General features: G+C 38.3%; 1 pseudogene; it reads right to left on the reverse strand.

Moving 5' to 3' along the window:
* The window catches only part of LOC102864629, a 65,348-nt pseudogene that overhangs the window by 42,695 nt on the left and 7,984 nt on the right, over positions 1-14,669 (reverse strand).

Genomic DNA, 14,669 nt, shown 5'->3' on the forward strand with positions numbered 1-14,669 from the left:
ATAGCTGTTATGCAACAAAGGTTTATGTCAAGGCTGTATTCTTGTTCAATTGATTAGCTTAGCAAATAACTTCAGAAGTTATATTTTATGATGAAGAATGTGGCATCAAATTGGAGGAAGACTCATCAACAACCTGTGTTATGCACGTGGCACAATCATACTTTCGAAAAATGAGGAAGACTTCAAACTCTTGCAGCAGAAAATCAAAGATTACAGCCTTAACTATAGATGATATCTCAACATCAATAGAAAAATCTCACCATGGGCCAGTTAGACAACATCATGATACAGAAGAGATAGAAACTGTCAATTACTTCATCTTTCCTGGGTCCACAAACAACATCCTTGGCACCAGCAGTTAGGAAACCAGAAGATGAATTACACTGGGAGAGTGTCCTGTCAGAGACACCTCCAAAGTGTTGAAGATGAATGATGGCAGTTTAAAGACTAAGTTGTACCTGAGCCAAGTCATGGTCTTTTCAATTACTTGCTATGCATCTGGAAGTTGTACAATGAATAAGGATGACAGAAAAAGACTTGACAGTCTTGAGTTGTGGTTTTGGAGAAGAGTACTAAGTGTCTCATGGACAGAGAAAAGAATAAACAAATATGTCTTAGAGAAAGTACAGCCAGGGTACTCAACAGCAAAGATGATAAAGCTTCACCTCACATGTTTTGAACATGTTGTGAGGAGGGGCTATTTCTAGGGGGAAACATCATACTTCTAAAGATGGAGAGTTAGTGAAAGAGAGGAAGATCCTCACCAAGACGGATCAATAGAGTGTCTCTTACAATGGGCTCATTTATATCAGAGATAGGAAGACACAGAATAGAGTAGGATTTAGAACAATTGTTCATAGAGACACTATGAGTTATATTCGACTTTATAGTACATAACCACAAATAAGAAAAGAGAATATTTACCTTGACTAAATTAACATAAATATTAAATGTTAAAGCAGAAGCTTGCATTCATATTTGCATAACTGTGTATCATAGGATATTTTGCCTTGCTGAATTAAGACTAACAGAATGAGGAAGTGAAATGAAGAACACAAAAATGAATGTGACATAAGAGAAAAGCTGATAACTAGTTTACTGGAAAACAGACTTAGGTGCACAAACTTCAAATTTAAGTTTCAGAGATAGAACAATAAAATTATAGGCAAATGTAACAAATTCACAGATAATAGTAATCTCTAGATGGGATACATCTGACACTAAATACAAAAATCAACTGAAGGTAGATCAGAGACCTGGCAGTAAAGCATCAAACAATGAAGTTCATAAAGATAAACTGAACAAAATTGAGAATGTTTCATCTATGGTATAAATAGACTGACCAATACAGCAAGAAATTCACAAACTGAAAAGGATAAACTGGATTAATGGGAACCTTCTAAAAATTAAATCTCTGTGCTGCTCAAAAACTCTTTTGAACAGAGTGAAAAGAAAACCTAGCAACTGGGAACAAACATTTGGTAATGCCATTTCAGACAAGAGTCTTATAACAAAAGTTTACAGAATACTTTTGGACCTCCAGAAGAAAAAGTCTGATAACCCAATTACAAAATAGGCAAAAGAAATAGAGTTTTCACAGAGGAAGGCATTCAGAGAATCAACAGACACATGAAGAAATGCTCAAAATCACTGGCAATAGGAGAGATGCAAATGAAAACCACAATGAAATACCCTCTTGCCCCAGTAGCAGTGGCAAAGTTTAGCAGGACAGTAAGTAATAAATGTTGGAGAGGATGTGGAGGGGTGGAAACTCTCATACACTGTTGGTAGGGTTGTAAAGTGGTACAATCACTCTAGAAGGCAATTTGGTGTTTCCTCAAAAAGTTGAACTTAGAAACTCCATATGACCCAGGTATCCCACTACTAGGGATATATTTCAAGGAAATTGGAACTGAGACACAAACAGAGACCTGTACACCAATGTTCATAACAGCTTTCTTCACCATGACAAGATGATGGAGACAGCCCAAATAGCTAACCACAATTGAAAGGGTTGAAATATTGCGATACATTCACACAATGGAATGTTATGTAGCACTCAGGAGCAATGATTTTTAAAAAATACTACATAACCTGGGAGAGGCTGGAAAGCATTTTTCTGACTGAACTCATTCTCACAAAGACAGATACTGCATAAGACCATTACTGTAAAAATAGAAGGTTAACTAGTAAAGCATGTATAGGAGCTAAAGGTTGGATTTGAACAGATGAGTGAGGAGGTAGGTGTGGGCAGAGCAAGGGGTAAAATAAATGAGAAGTGTTTATCAGGGACTAGGTCCAATGGTGTCTGATTTTATACAACATAGTGCATGGAAATGGTTGTATTAAACACCATATGAATGAAGAATAGAGTGAAACATCATGTATACGAACTTTGTGAGAAAATCAATATAAAATAAAATAAAAATTTAAAAAGAGAAGATCTGAAAAACAGTAGGATAAATAGTATAGATATTTAATGCTTATTTATAAAATTAAGTGGGATTTTTTAAAAAAAACTACTCAAAAGTATTAGGAATATGGCAGGATATTTTTAATTTTTCTTCTTAACTAAATGTATTCTGACATATTCCCTGTCCCTTCTCTGGTTCCTTGCTTCAAGGTGAAAACTGTCTGTAGCAGATAGAAAGTGAGATAATTTTTCCTTTGCTCTTATGTGAGTCCTTATTATGGAGAATTCTATTTTCTAGAAGCTCCTTCCCAGATTTGCCTTTCATGGCCACAACAATAACATATATCCTCTTGCAGAATAAAAACTGGGAAAACTGAATGAAGTTGTTCAGACCAATTATTCTGGGATTTGCAAATTTTCTTTCATATATGTGGACAAGCACAGGGTTATCTGGACAAAATGAGAGATTAACCAACAGAAAATAATAAATAGTTACTGTTTAAATCAGTTCTAACTATAGAAAAGCAAGTATCTATTTGATACTTATTCTACATGAAGTATTATACCAAAGAAAAAATAAGACAATGTAAATATTTATGACTACACATATATTCTTTGTATCAACATCTAAGTCTTTATTCTGAGTCGAATAGTGCATGGATTTGATTAAATGTACCAAAAATTTAAAAAAAACCCATTTATGGAGAAGTCACAAATAAAAATTAAAATACAATATTAACTTGATCATAGTATAAAAGGATAGTTAATTTTAACACAGGAAAGACCAACCATATTATTGGTAACAGTATCTTTTATTACTACACATTTCTTTTAACCCTGTTGAAATTGAGTACACAAAGATACAATCTCTTTTAACAAGCAGTGGAATAAAAAACTTATTGTGTCAGTCTCAGAAACCTATTCCTCTCAGTCCCTCATTTGCAGGCAGGAAGAAAAAAAAATAATGTTAAAATGTCACTGCTGCTGTACCTGAGAACCAGCAACATGCAATATATGTCTCAATCTAAGTAACAATTATTAAGTTCTCTGCTTTACTTGTGATTCCCACTCTATGAGGACAAATAAAAGATGAATCACTTAATTCATGCTCACAGATGTCATACTTAAAAGGCAGTTGGGAAACAATACTTATCAATGTTGTATGCAATATAAAATATTTTTTTAAAAAATGTTTTGTATGCAAACCAATAGAAAAGATTTAAAAAAAAAAAAGGAAAAGGCAGTTGGGGCCTCTATAAATTTTTCATTGTTTTATCTTTCAATATTTCAGCTTCTCATTTGTTACCATTATCACGCTTCTGTGATGTAAAAAAATAATACATAACCAGTTAGCTAGGTATTGGCAAAGTGAGATGGCTTGGCATTTTGAATCAGATGATCACCTGTTCTACTATGCCAGGGATGAAAAGGTAAGAAAAAATGGGGTTGCGTTCATAATTTAAAAACTCATTTCTAGATCCATCATGAAATAAAGTGTAGTGAGTGACGGGATAATATCCATATACATACAAAGAAGTCCAGTGAATTACCACTATCTTTCAAATATAGGCACTGACAATCACAGCAAAAGAGGAGGAAATAGAAGATTTCTACCAACTTTTGCAGTCAAAAATCAATCAAATATACAATAAAGATGCATTGATAATAACGTGTGACTAGAATGCAAAAGTTGAGAACAGGAAAGAAGGAGCAATAGTTGGAAAACATGGAATTGTTGACAGAAATGAGGCTGGAGATAGAGCAATAGAATTCTACACATTCAATGATTTATTAATTGCACATACTTTTTATAAGAAACACAAACACAGGCTATACACATGGATTTCATCTGATGGTATGCACAGGAAAAAATCCATTACATCTGTGGTAAGAATCACTGGAGAAGCTCAGTACCAGCTGTGAAAACAAGGCAAAGTGTTAATTATGGAACAAAACACCACCTACACACATGCAAATTCAAGCTGAACTGGCAGAAAATTAAATCAAATCCAAGGAAATAAAATTTGACCTTAAGTATATCACACTCAAATTTCAAAACCAACTCAGGAACAGGTTTGAGGCCTAGAACACCAAAGAGCAAAGACCAAATGAGCTCTGGAAGGATACCAAGAATATCATGAACAAAGAATGAAAAAGGGGGATTACAAAGGCAAAAGACGAAAAAAAGACCAACATGGATGTCAGATGAGACTCGGACTATTGCATTAGAGTGCCAAGAAGCCAAAGCTAAAGGAAGATATCAAGATATTAAGAAGCTGAACAGAAGATTTCAAAGGGCAGCTCAGGAAGATAAAGCAAGTATTATAATGAAATGTGCAAAGTGCTGTACTCAGAAAATCAAAAGGGTTGAATTCACTCATCATTCCTAAACCTGAAGGAATTGAAAAACAAATTCAAACCTCAAGTGGCAATACTTAAGGATGCTTTGAGCAGGATATTAAATGATCCAAGAAGCATTAAAAGAAGATGGAAGGAGTATACAGAGTCACTGTACCAAAAGGAACTGGCTGACACAGAAGAATTTCATGAAACAATGAAAGCAAGAGCCTGTGGTGATGAAGGAATAAGTTGAAGCTGCTCTGGAAGAATTGGCAAAAAACAAGACTCCAGGAATTGATGGCATACTAGTTGACATATTTCAACAAACAGATGCTGCCCTGGATGTGCTCATTAAGTTGTGCCAAGAAATCTGGAGAACAACCACCTAGCTAACTGGAAGAGATCTATATTTGTTCCAATTCCAAAGAAAGGTGACCCAACAGTGTGTGGAAAATATCAAACAGTATCATTAATATCACATTCAAGCAAGGTTCTACTGAAAGGTATCATAAAACAACTGGAGGAGCATGTCAGCAGAGAACTGCCAGATGTGCAGACTGTTTATAATAGGCTGTGGTACTAGGGATATTATAGCTAATGTTACATAGATCTTGGCTGAAAGCAGAGAGTACCAGAGGAATGTTTGTGTCTCCTTGATCACAACAAACTGTGGCTGTCTCTGAGAAGAATGTGTAACCCAGAATATTTGATTGTGCTTATGTGAAACCTATCCTTGAACCAGGACTCAGTTGTCAGAACAGAATGCAAGGGATGTATTCTGTCTCCATACCTTTTCAATCTATTTGCAGAACAGATTACCCGGGAAGCTGGACTGGATGAGGTGGAATGTGACATTACGATTGGAGGAAGATTCATCAACAACCTGCATTATGCAGATGACACAACACTGCTTGCTGAAACTGAGGAGGACCTGAAGTGCATGCTGCAGAAGGTTAAGGACAGCAGCCTTCAATATGGTGAAGCTCAACATCAAGAAAACAAAGATTCTCACCACTTGGCTTATTGGCAGTGTTATGTTAGATGTTGAAGAGATTGAGATTGTTAACAGCTTTGGTTTGCTTGACTCCACCATTAACACTCTTGGTACCAGCAGCCAGGAAATCAAAAGATGAATTGCAATGGGAAGGTCTGCTGTCAGGACCTCTCCAGAGTACTGAAGAGCAATGGTGTCAATCTGGATAGTACGGTGTGCCTGATCCAGGCCATAGTCTTTGCAGTTGTTTGCTATTATGCATCAGAGAGCTTCACAATGACTAGGGACGATAGTAAGAGAATTGATGCCTTTGAGCTGTAGTGCTGGAGAAGAGTATTGAATATACCATGGACTACTAGAAGAGAAAAGAGGTTCGTGCTGGAGAAAGTTAAACAAGGCTGGTCCTTGGAGTCAAGGATTCTGAAGCTTCTCCTGACATACTTTGGACATGCTACAAGAAGGGACCCATCTTTGGAGAGAGACATCATGCTTTGGAGGTCGGAAGGACAGCACAGGAGAGGAAGATCCCCAATGAGATAGGTTGATTCAGTGACTGGGCCAATGGGGGTAGGTGTGTCAGAGACAATAAGGTTGGCACAGGATAGAGCAGGGTTTAGGACTCTTGTACATAGGGTTGCTGAGTTGCAAGCAACTCGACAGTACATAACAACAACAACAGTTAGGTAGACTTTGTGTCTTAGTGGTAAGAAATTGTGCTGCCAACACAAAGGTCCACAATTAAAATCCATTAGCTACTCTGCAGGAAAAAAATGGACAATTTCTTCTGATATGAGTTCATTTCTCTAAAAAATACGCTGGATGATCAGCTATGAATTGGATCAGATTTGACAGTATAGAACAACAGTTTAGACTTCAGAAAATTATTTATGAATCTTTAGAACACACCTCTTGTTTGTAAAATAAGTCTTTCTCGGTGCTTATTACCTTAAGGGAAATGAATATATTCACCAGAACTTTAATAGAAAGAAAATTAATAGGTTAAAAGTCATCTTTACTTTCCCTTGTCTGTGCACTGCTGCACTCACTTTTTTTGCATACACTTTTGAATTATCTTCAGTAAAATTTTACTTTTGTGCAATATTAATGATATTGTTAGATAATTTAGGTCATCATGCTTCTCGGGGACAAAAACAAACATAGACCTCTTCCATTAAGCTGGCCGGGTAGGTGTCATTACAAAATGTTCTCTAAGCTATTATGGCAGACAATATAGATAATGAGCTCATAACCTTTCAGATTACTTTGCCAAATTTTCACATACTGCTTGATAATTTCTTGTTCTTCTAAGTACTGACAGTCAGCATCTACAGACCTTTATTAAAAAATTGATCTCTTGCTACTTGAACTAGCTTTTTGTGAGCACAACAAATGAAAAATGATCCACCAAATTTTTCCCCCAACAGGGGTAGTCCCTTACTAATGAATAAGAGACTTCAAATCAATCTAGGGCTTCTTACATGATATTGTTGTTTTTGTTGTTAGGTTGAGTATGATTCAGAGCAACCCTACGCACAGATCTGAACACTGTCCTACTCTAAGCTATCCTCATCATCTCTGACATGCTTGAACTCATTGCTGCAGTCATTGTGTCAACCCATCTAATTAAAGATCTCTTTTTAAATTTTTATTTGTGTGTGTGTGTGTGTGTGTGTGTGTGTGTGTGTACCATCAAATCGGATCTGACTGGTACAGGAGGAAATTGTCCCTCCTTCCCTGGCAGAGCATCTGGTGGATTCAAACTGTGTGCCTCTGGGATTGCAGTGCAGCTTCTTCCCATTAGGCCACCAGAGCTCCCCTAAAGATCTTCTCTTTTACTGACTCTCCATCTTCCAAGCGTGATGTTCCCAACGTGCTCAAAGTATGTGCAATAAAGCTTGACCATCCTTGCCCCCAGGAAACTCTGGCTGCCCACATGAGATAGTGGCAATAATTTCTCCCCCACCCGCCCCCCGTTTTTTGACATCCTTATTCATTTTTTTAATTTATTATTAATGTCAACGAAAATTTACAGAGGCTTTGGATTTCCATTCAATCATTGTCGCATTTTTCACCCCTCTCAACCCTCCCCCCTAGTACACTACCCTCTTGGAAAAGTAAAACAAAAATTCTTTCATTGTTTTACAATCCCTCCACCCAGGTCCAGTCCACTATACAGCCTTCGCTCTGGACTCCTGTCATGACAAAAATACCTAATCACATATCCCTCTTAAACAGTTTTTTCCCCTCATCTGTTTCAATGCAGTATACATTATTGAACCCATCTTTCTCAGTCTCTCCCCAACCCCGAGGTCAGTCCTGCTTTACAACAGTGGCACCATGCACTTTTGTGGCACCATGTCCTTTTGTGACTGAGATACTTCATTCACATAATGTCCTCCAGGATCACCCATTTTGAATGATAATGCATGAGTTCCTTGTTTTTCAATACAGCATAGTATTCCATTCTGTGGATATGCCACAGCTTCTCTATCCATTCGTTTGTTGATGGGAACTTAGGCTGTTTCCAACTCCTTGCTATTGTGAACAAAGCTGCGATAAACATGGTTGTGCATTTATCTGCTTGAATGTCAGTTATGGTCTCTTTGGGGTATATTCCCAGTAGTGGAATTGCAGGGTCAAACGGTATCTCTATTTGCAACTTTTTTTTTTCACTGTACCCGATGACTTTATTATATAGATAGGATGGTAAGCCTTTGAGGTGAATGTTGTTTTCCACATACACGTATCGTAGTTCTGGAGATCGCCCTAAATCAAGTGGCAAAAATGTTAGACGGTTTCAAGCCATGGAGAGCTCGCTGAGGTTCGGAAGCTGGCAAAGATGGCGAGGTACACACCACAGATGATTTCGGTCCACTGTTAGGTACTGCAGAGAAAGACACAGGTGTAGCCTCTCTGGTAAAGTGAGCAAACGATTGGTAGAGACATCTAATGTCTGCAGCTGCTTCAAATCACCAAGCTCTGAAGGTAGAAATTGTAGTTGGTTATTTGCTAATCGAAGATGACGTAATGCTCTCAGATGACCAATTTCTGGGCAAACAATTTCTAAGGCATTATCACTAAGGTCCAGATACTGGAGGTTTACAAGGGAACCAATGGCTTCAGGAATCACAACTATGTTATTTGAATTAAGGTAAAGCTCCACAAGGTTTGGAAGCTTCTGAGCAAGATTTTCTGGCTTGGCGCCGGAAGGGACAGAGCTTCCCAGTGCAGGTGACGCAGGAATGTCAGTGGATGGCAGGCAGGCGTGAGGCCGGAGCCCCGGGTGTCAGGCAGGGCCGGTGGGGCCAGGACGGTGAGGAGCGAAGTTGAGGAGGAGGGTCTATTTGCAACTTTTTAAGAAAGCACCATACCACCTTCCAGTGATTGCACCATTTTACACTCCCACCAACAGTGAATAAGGGTTCCAGTTTCTCCACAACCTTGCCAGCATTTATTGCTTGTTGTTCTGTTAAAGTTTGCTATTCTGACGTGAGTGTGACGATATCTCATAGTAGTTTTGATTTGCATCTCTCTTAGAGCTAGGGATTTTGAACATTTCTTCATGTGCTTGTTAGCCATCTGAATGTCTTCTTTGGTGACGTGTCTGTTCATATCCTGTGCCCATTTTTCTATTGGATTATTTACCTTTATCTTGTTGTGGTGCTCAAATATTTTATAAATTCTGGATATGAGTCCCTTATCTGATATGTCATTACCAAATACTATTTCTCAGTCTGTAGCTTCCCTCTTTACCCTGTTGGAGAAGTTTTTGGATGTGCACAGGGTTTTGATTCTTAGAAGATCCCATTCATCTGTTTTATCTTCTCCTGTTTGTAGGTTTTTCAGGATACTTGGAAGACCGTTTATGTTGTGGATTAGGACTTCTAGCATTCTTCTAAGCTTTTCTTTAATGAAGATTATAGTCCTTGGTTTCAGTCCTAGGTCCATGATCCACCTTGAGTTGGTTTTTGTATATGGAGTGTGATGTGGATCTTGCTTGAGTCTTTTGCCAGTGGCAATCATTTCTACTCTGAGAAAATGGCTTGGTAAACAATTTCTTAAAATGATGTAAGTAAACACTCTTGCTTAAGAATTTTACTTGCCGAGAGCCACAGATAGGCAAGGGAGTAGAGAGGAAGCTCCCACTCACTTGATTTAAGTGTGGCTCTGAAGGACACTTGGCCAAGGTGGCCCACATCAGGTCCTCGTGGCAGACAGGACTGACAGGCCCCAGCTCCCAGCTGGAAACAAAGGAGGATGCTTCAACGATTTAGATCCTCCCAGAAGAGCTGTGGGTGAGCATTAACATTACTGGTAAGTGTATTTGTTTTCTCCTGGACACAAGAGCCTACTATTTGGTCCTAAAAGCCTTCTGAGGTCCCAACTCTTCTCACTATTTCTTAGTTGCTGGAATTGACGGAAAACCTCATAATCAGTTCCTTACTTCACCTCTGCCTTGCATGCAGACTTCCAAGCTGTAAAACAACCCAGTGGTAGATGGGATTTACTCCAGGACTTAAGAACAATAAATGACATAGCTGAGCCTCTACATCTTGTGGTTCCTAACCTTTATACTAAAATAGACAAAGTGCTAGTCAGGCCTTTTATTTTAAGAACTACCTTCCCTCTGTAACTTGATTTGTGCCACTATTAGAACCTCTACTCGGAATATTATTGATTTTTAATTTTTGACTCATGTACTTTTAACTTGTTAAAGTTGTGTCTTCTAGGCTACAACAGTTCCATGATGCTTCTTCAAGGATATGAACATGTAGGGCTAAGCACAATTGATAACAGTGCATCTAAATTCCAAAATTAATCTCCACTATAGTCTACTTATTTCCTATTGCCAAAGGGGCCCTTTAGAGTAGTGAGAGAAGATCTTCACCCTGAAACCAAGAGTGTCCCTTTTCAGCAGGAAGTATCTAAGACAATACGCCGTCCCATTTTCCTTATGAATCAGGATGAAGTCTCTCTCAGGGAGGAGTGATAGGGAATGGCAAAGGACACACTGACAAAGGAGATTAATCAGAACTGACTTTGACAAGCACTGTGGCAATGGAACAATTAAAACAGACTTTCAAGGTGGGGGGAAGAGGAACGAACTGGGAGGGGAGGGTAGAGAAAATAGTGCAACAGTGAATGAGTGGAAACCCAAAATCTCTGTAAATGTTCATTAAAATTAATAAAATTTAATTAAAAAAAAAGACATTTACTTCCTTAAGAAAATACTGTTTGGAGCACTCAGTACAAAACCATTCTCAGAACAGATACTTAGTGAACATAAATTTTAAAATTATTTGTTTTCTTCCCTTAAGTCACACAATGAGGGTTCTATGACCATTTCAAGTTCTAATACTCTCAATTTTTATTTATAAATGTCAATCAATCACTTTTTTTGGGAGTGAGGCTCCTTTTATTTGCTTCAAAAAGACTCACCTGTTTTCTCCTCAGATTACTCCAGTAAGAATCATCTGGATCTTATTTTGCTGTTGGTCAAATCGACTTGTTCTCAATAAGAACACTTCCATTTCAGCCAGACTTTGGCATTTTTGTTCTTTGATACTAGTGCCTGATATTCTTGTTGATTGGGGTAACATCAGTGTCAACTCACAGCACCCACACATATAAGAGAATAAACTATTGCTCAGTCCTGTACTATCGTTATGAGCATTGGTATATTCTAGGCCATTGTTCAAGTTACTGGTTTAAATGATCTTATTGTTTCTCTTATTTAGCAGATGCTAAAACAAACTAACAAAACAAATCAGATGTTGTATTTTAGAAGGGGGAGGTTATGCGGGGTTCCCCCATTTCCTCCGAACATCTCTTGTTGATGTGTTCAAAGTAAGCAAGCTAAGAAGTTTTTCCATCTTCACTGCAAAGGAACATTCTGTCTTGATATACACAAGTTGTTGTACCTGCAAATTAAAGCAATCTGATGAACAACAGATCTGAACATTTCCCTATCCTGTGACATTCTTACCATCTCTAACACGCTCAAGGCCATTGTTAGAGTCACTGTACCAATCCATCTTTTCGAAGACCTTCTTCTCTTTCTGACTTCCACCTTGACAAACATGATTTTTTTCCCAAGAACTGTTCCTTCCTGACAATATGCCAAAGTATGTGAGATTAAGTGTCACTATCTTTGTCTCTAAAAAGCATATTACTTGAATCTTTTCCAAGACAGACTTGTTTGTTCTTTCAGCAGTTTATAGGATAGTCAGTACTCTGACATCACATTCCAAAGTCATCTATTCTTCTTCTGCCATCTTTATTTATTATCTAGATTTCAGAAATACACAGGAAGTACAAATGAATCTTTCTAACTAAAGAAACTCAGAGACTGGACACTGTTTTCAGAACTCTCTTGTGAGATTAAATAATACTTTTCTCTGTGGAACTTCAACTCTTTGCTTTCTCATGCTTTTTCATATCTTAGCCAGTTTCCCTGATAAATCACTTTCAAATGAATCTTTAGATCAAGGTAAGCCTATCCTGTCCATTAATTACTTAACTCCTGACTCAAGTTACAATATTGTGAGTTGCAGGTAGTGGGTAGTTTAATTTAAATAGACAAATAATAAGAGGAATGAATTGGTTTGTATATTAAAAAAATTCAGAGATAGATTGTATTCCAGGCATAATTTCATTCAGAGGTCCTTGAGTCACTCAAATTTTTACTGTTGACTCAATGCCAGGAAATGTACTTTGTTTGGAAGACTTCAATAGGCTATGCATAAATGCCTCCTGCAATGTATACTCAGTTAGGAGCAAGTAGTTAGGGCTATACATAGATATGTAGATAGATAGATGATGAAATATATTAATTAAACATTGATGAGGGGTACATAGAAAAATAAAGTCAAAGAGACAGCTAGAGGTTGAATGTGTGCTTACAATAACAATCTGGTCTTTAAAGACCTCCCTGGAATAAAGGGCTTTAATATTTAAGTATTTTAATAAAGACATATACATAATCAGGGAGTGACTTAATTGAGTATCTGGAGGATGAACATTCCAGACAGAATAAAGAAGAATGCACACTGTGAAGATGTCCTCAGGGTACTTTTTCAGCCTAGCCTGCTGAAAAATAATAAGGAGGACACAGTGGCCTTAACCAAACAAATAAAAGTAAAGTTGAGAATATATATAATAGTGTCTGACAAGCATTCCACAGAAAAGAGCAGATGAAAGACATTTGCCCAGTTATAACAATGACCAATAGATTCAATGTTGTTGCCCTCCCACGCTTCCTTACTCCATCACCATCCCTTCCTACTTTTGCGTACAGCATTCAATACCCGTCTCCCATTGACCAGCCCCTGATGTGATGGCCTAAGTCTCAAGCCATCAGAATTTCTGTGATTCTGAATATATTGTGCTGCTGTGAGTCTCTTATGATGCAGCCAATATGACTTCAATTTAAAGTTGTTAAGTACAACTCTAATGTACAAATTCCACTCCAGGATTGCCTGTGGCTGACTCTGAGAAGAATGGGAATCCCAGAACATTTGATTGTGCTAATGTGAAACCTATACTTGGACCAAGAGACAGTCATCGGAACAGAGCAAGGAGACACTACATGGTCCAAAATCAAGAAGGGGATTTGTCAGGGAGGTATTATGTCTCCATACCTTTTCAATCTGGATGCAGAACAGATCATCTGAGATGCTGGGCTGTACGAGGAGGAATGTGGCATCAGGATTGGTGGAAAAGTCATAAAAAACCTGCGTTATGAAGATGACAAAACCTTGCTTGCTGAAAGTGAGGAAGACCTGAAGCGCTTGCTGCAGAAGGTCAAGCTTCCTATATGGATTGATGCTCAACATCAGGAAAACAAAGATTCCTACCACTGGGCCAATTGGCAGCATCAGTATGGATGGTGAAGAGATTGAGATAGTTAACAGCTTTTGTTTGCTTGGCTCCACAATCAACACTCTTGGTAACAGCAGCCAGGAAACCAAGAGACAAATTGCATTGGGAATGTCGGCTGTGAGGGACTTCTCAAGAGTACTGAAGTGCAACGATGTCAGGCTGGAGACTAAGGTGCGCCCGATCCAGGCTATCGTCTTCACTATTACGTGCTATGCATCAGAGAGTTGGACAGTGAATACAGATGATAGAAAGAGAATTGATGCCTTTGATATGTGGTGCTGGAGAAGAGTATTGAATATACCATGGACTGCTAGGAGAACAAACAGTTTTGTCCTGGAGAAGGTGAAGCCAGAATGCTCCTTGGAGTCAAGGATTCTGAAGCTTCGTCTGCCATACTTTGATCATGTTGCAAGTAGGGACTGGTCCTTGGAGAGGGACATCATGTTTGGCAGAGTGGAGGGGCGACGAAGGAGAGGAAAACCTTCGATGAGATGGATCGATTCTGTGACTGGAGTGGTGGGAATTAGTGCGTTTGGGATGGCTAGGTTGGCACAGGATAGAATGACGTTTAGAGCTCTTGTAAAAAGGATTGCTATGAGTTACAAGCCACTCGGCACATAACAACAACAACAACAAAATTGAGAATGATGGTCAAGAATCTTCAGAGCACTCATAGCCCAACTGGTGGCCTTGTGGTAAGGGGCTACACTGCCAACCACACCACTTGCAGCACAAATGCTTCAGCTGCTCTATGGGGGAGGGATAGGAAATTTTCTCCTGTGCAATTTGCTATCTCTGAAAATCCACTGGATGGTCAGCTATGAGTTGATTCCAATTTGTTGGTACACAAAAACAAAGTGACTACCAGAAATCTTTTTTCCTCTGGGAAGAGTTGGAGAGTCATTGAGGATGCTGACCAAAGAAATGTCAAAGAAGTATAATTTAATAACTTAGATTACTTTTTTGGTGTTCAAGAAATAAACTTGCTTGAGTCTTTTGCAGATATTTTTCCAATTTTGCCAACACCATTTGTTAAAAAGG

The sequence above is a fragment of the Elephantulus edwardii genome, unplaced genomic scaffold, assembly GCF_000299155.1.
Source record: "Elephantulus edwardii isolate Elephantulus edwardi_28Jun2011 unplaced genomic scaffold, EleEdw1.0 scaffold00005, whole genome shotgun sequence".
In the NCBI taxonomy this organism is placed as follows: Eukaryota; Metazoa; Chordata; class Mammalia; order Macroscelidea; family Macroscelididae; genus Elephantulus; species Elephantulus edwardii.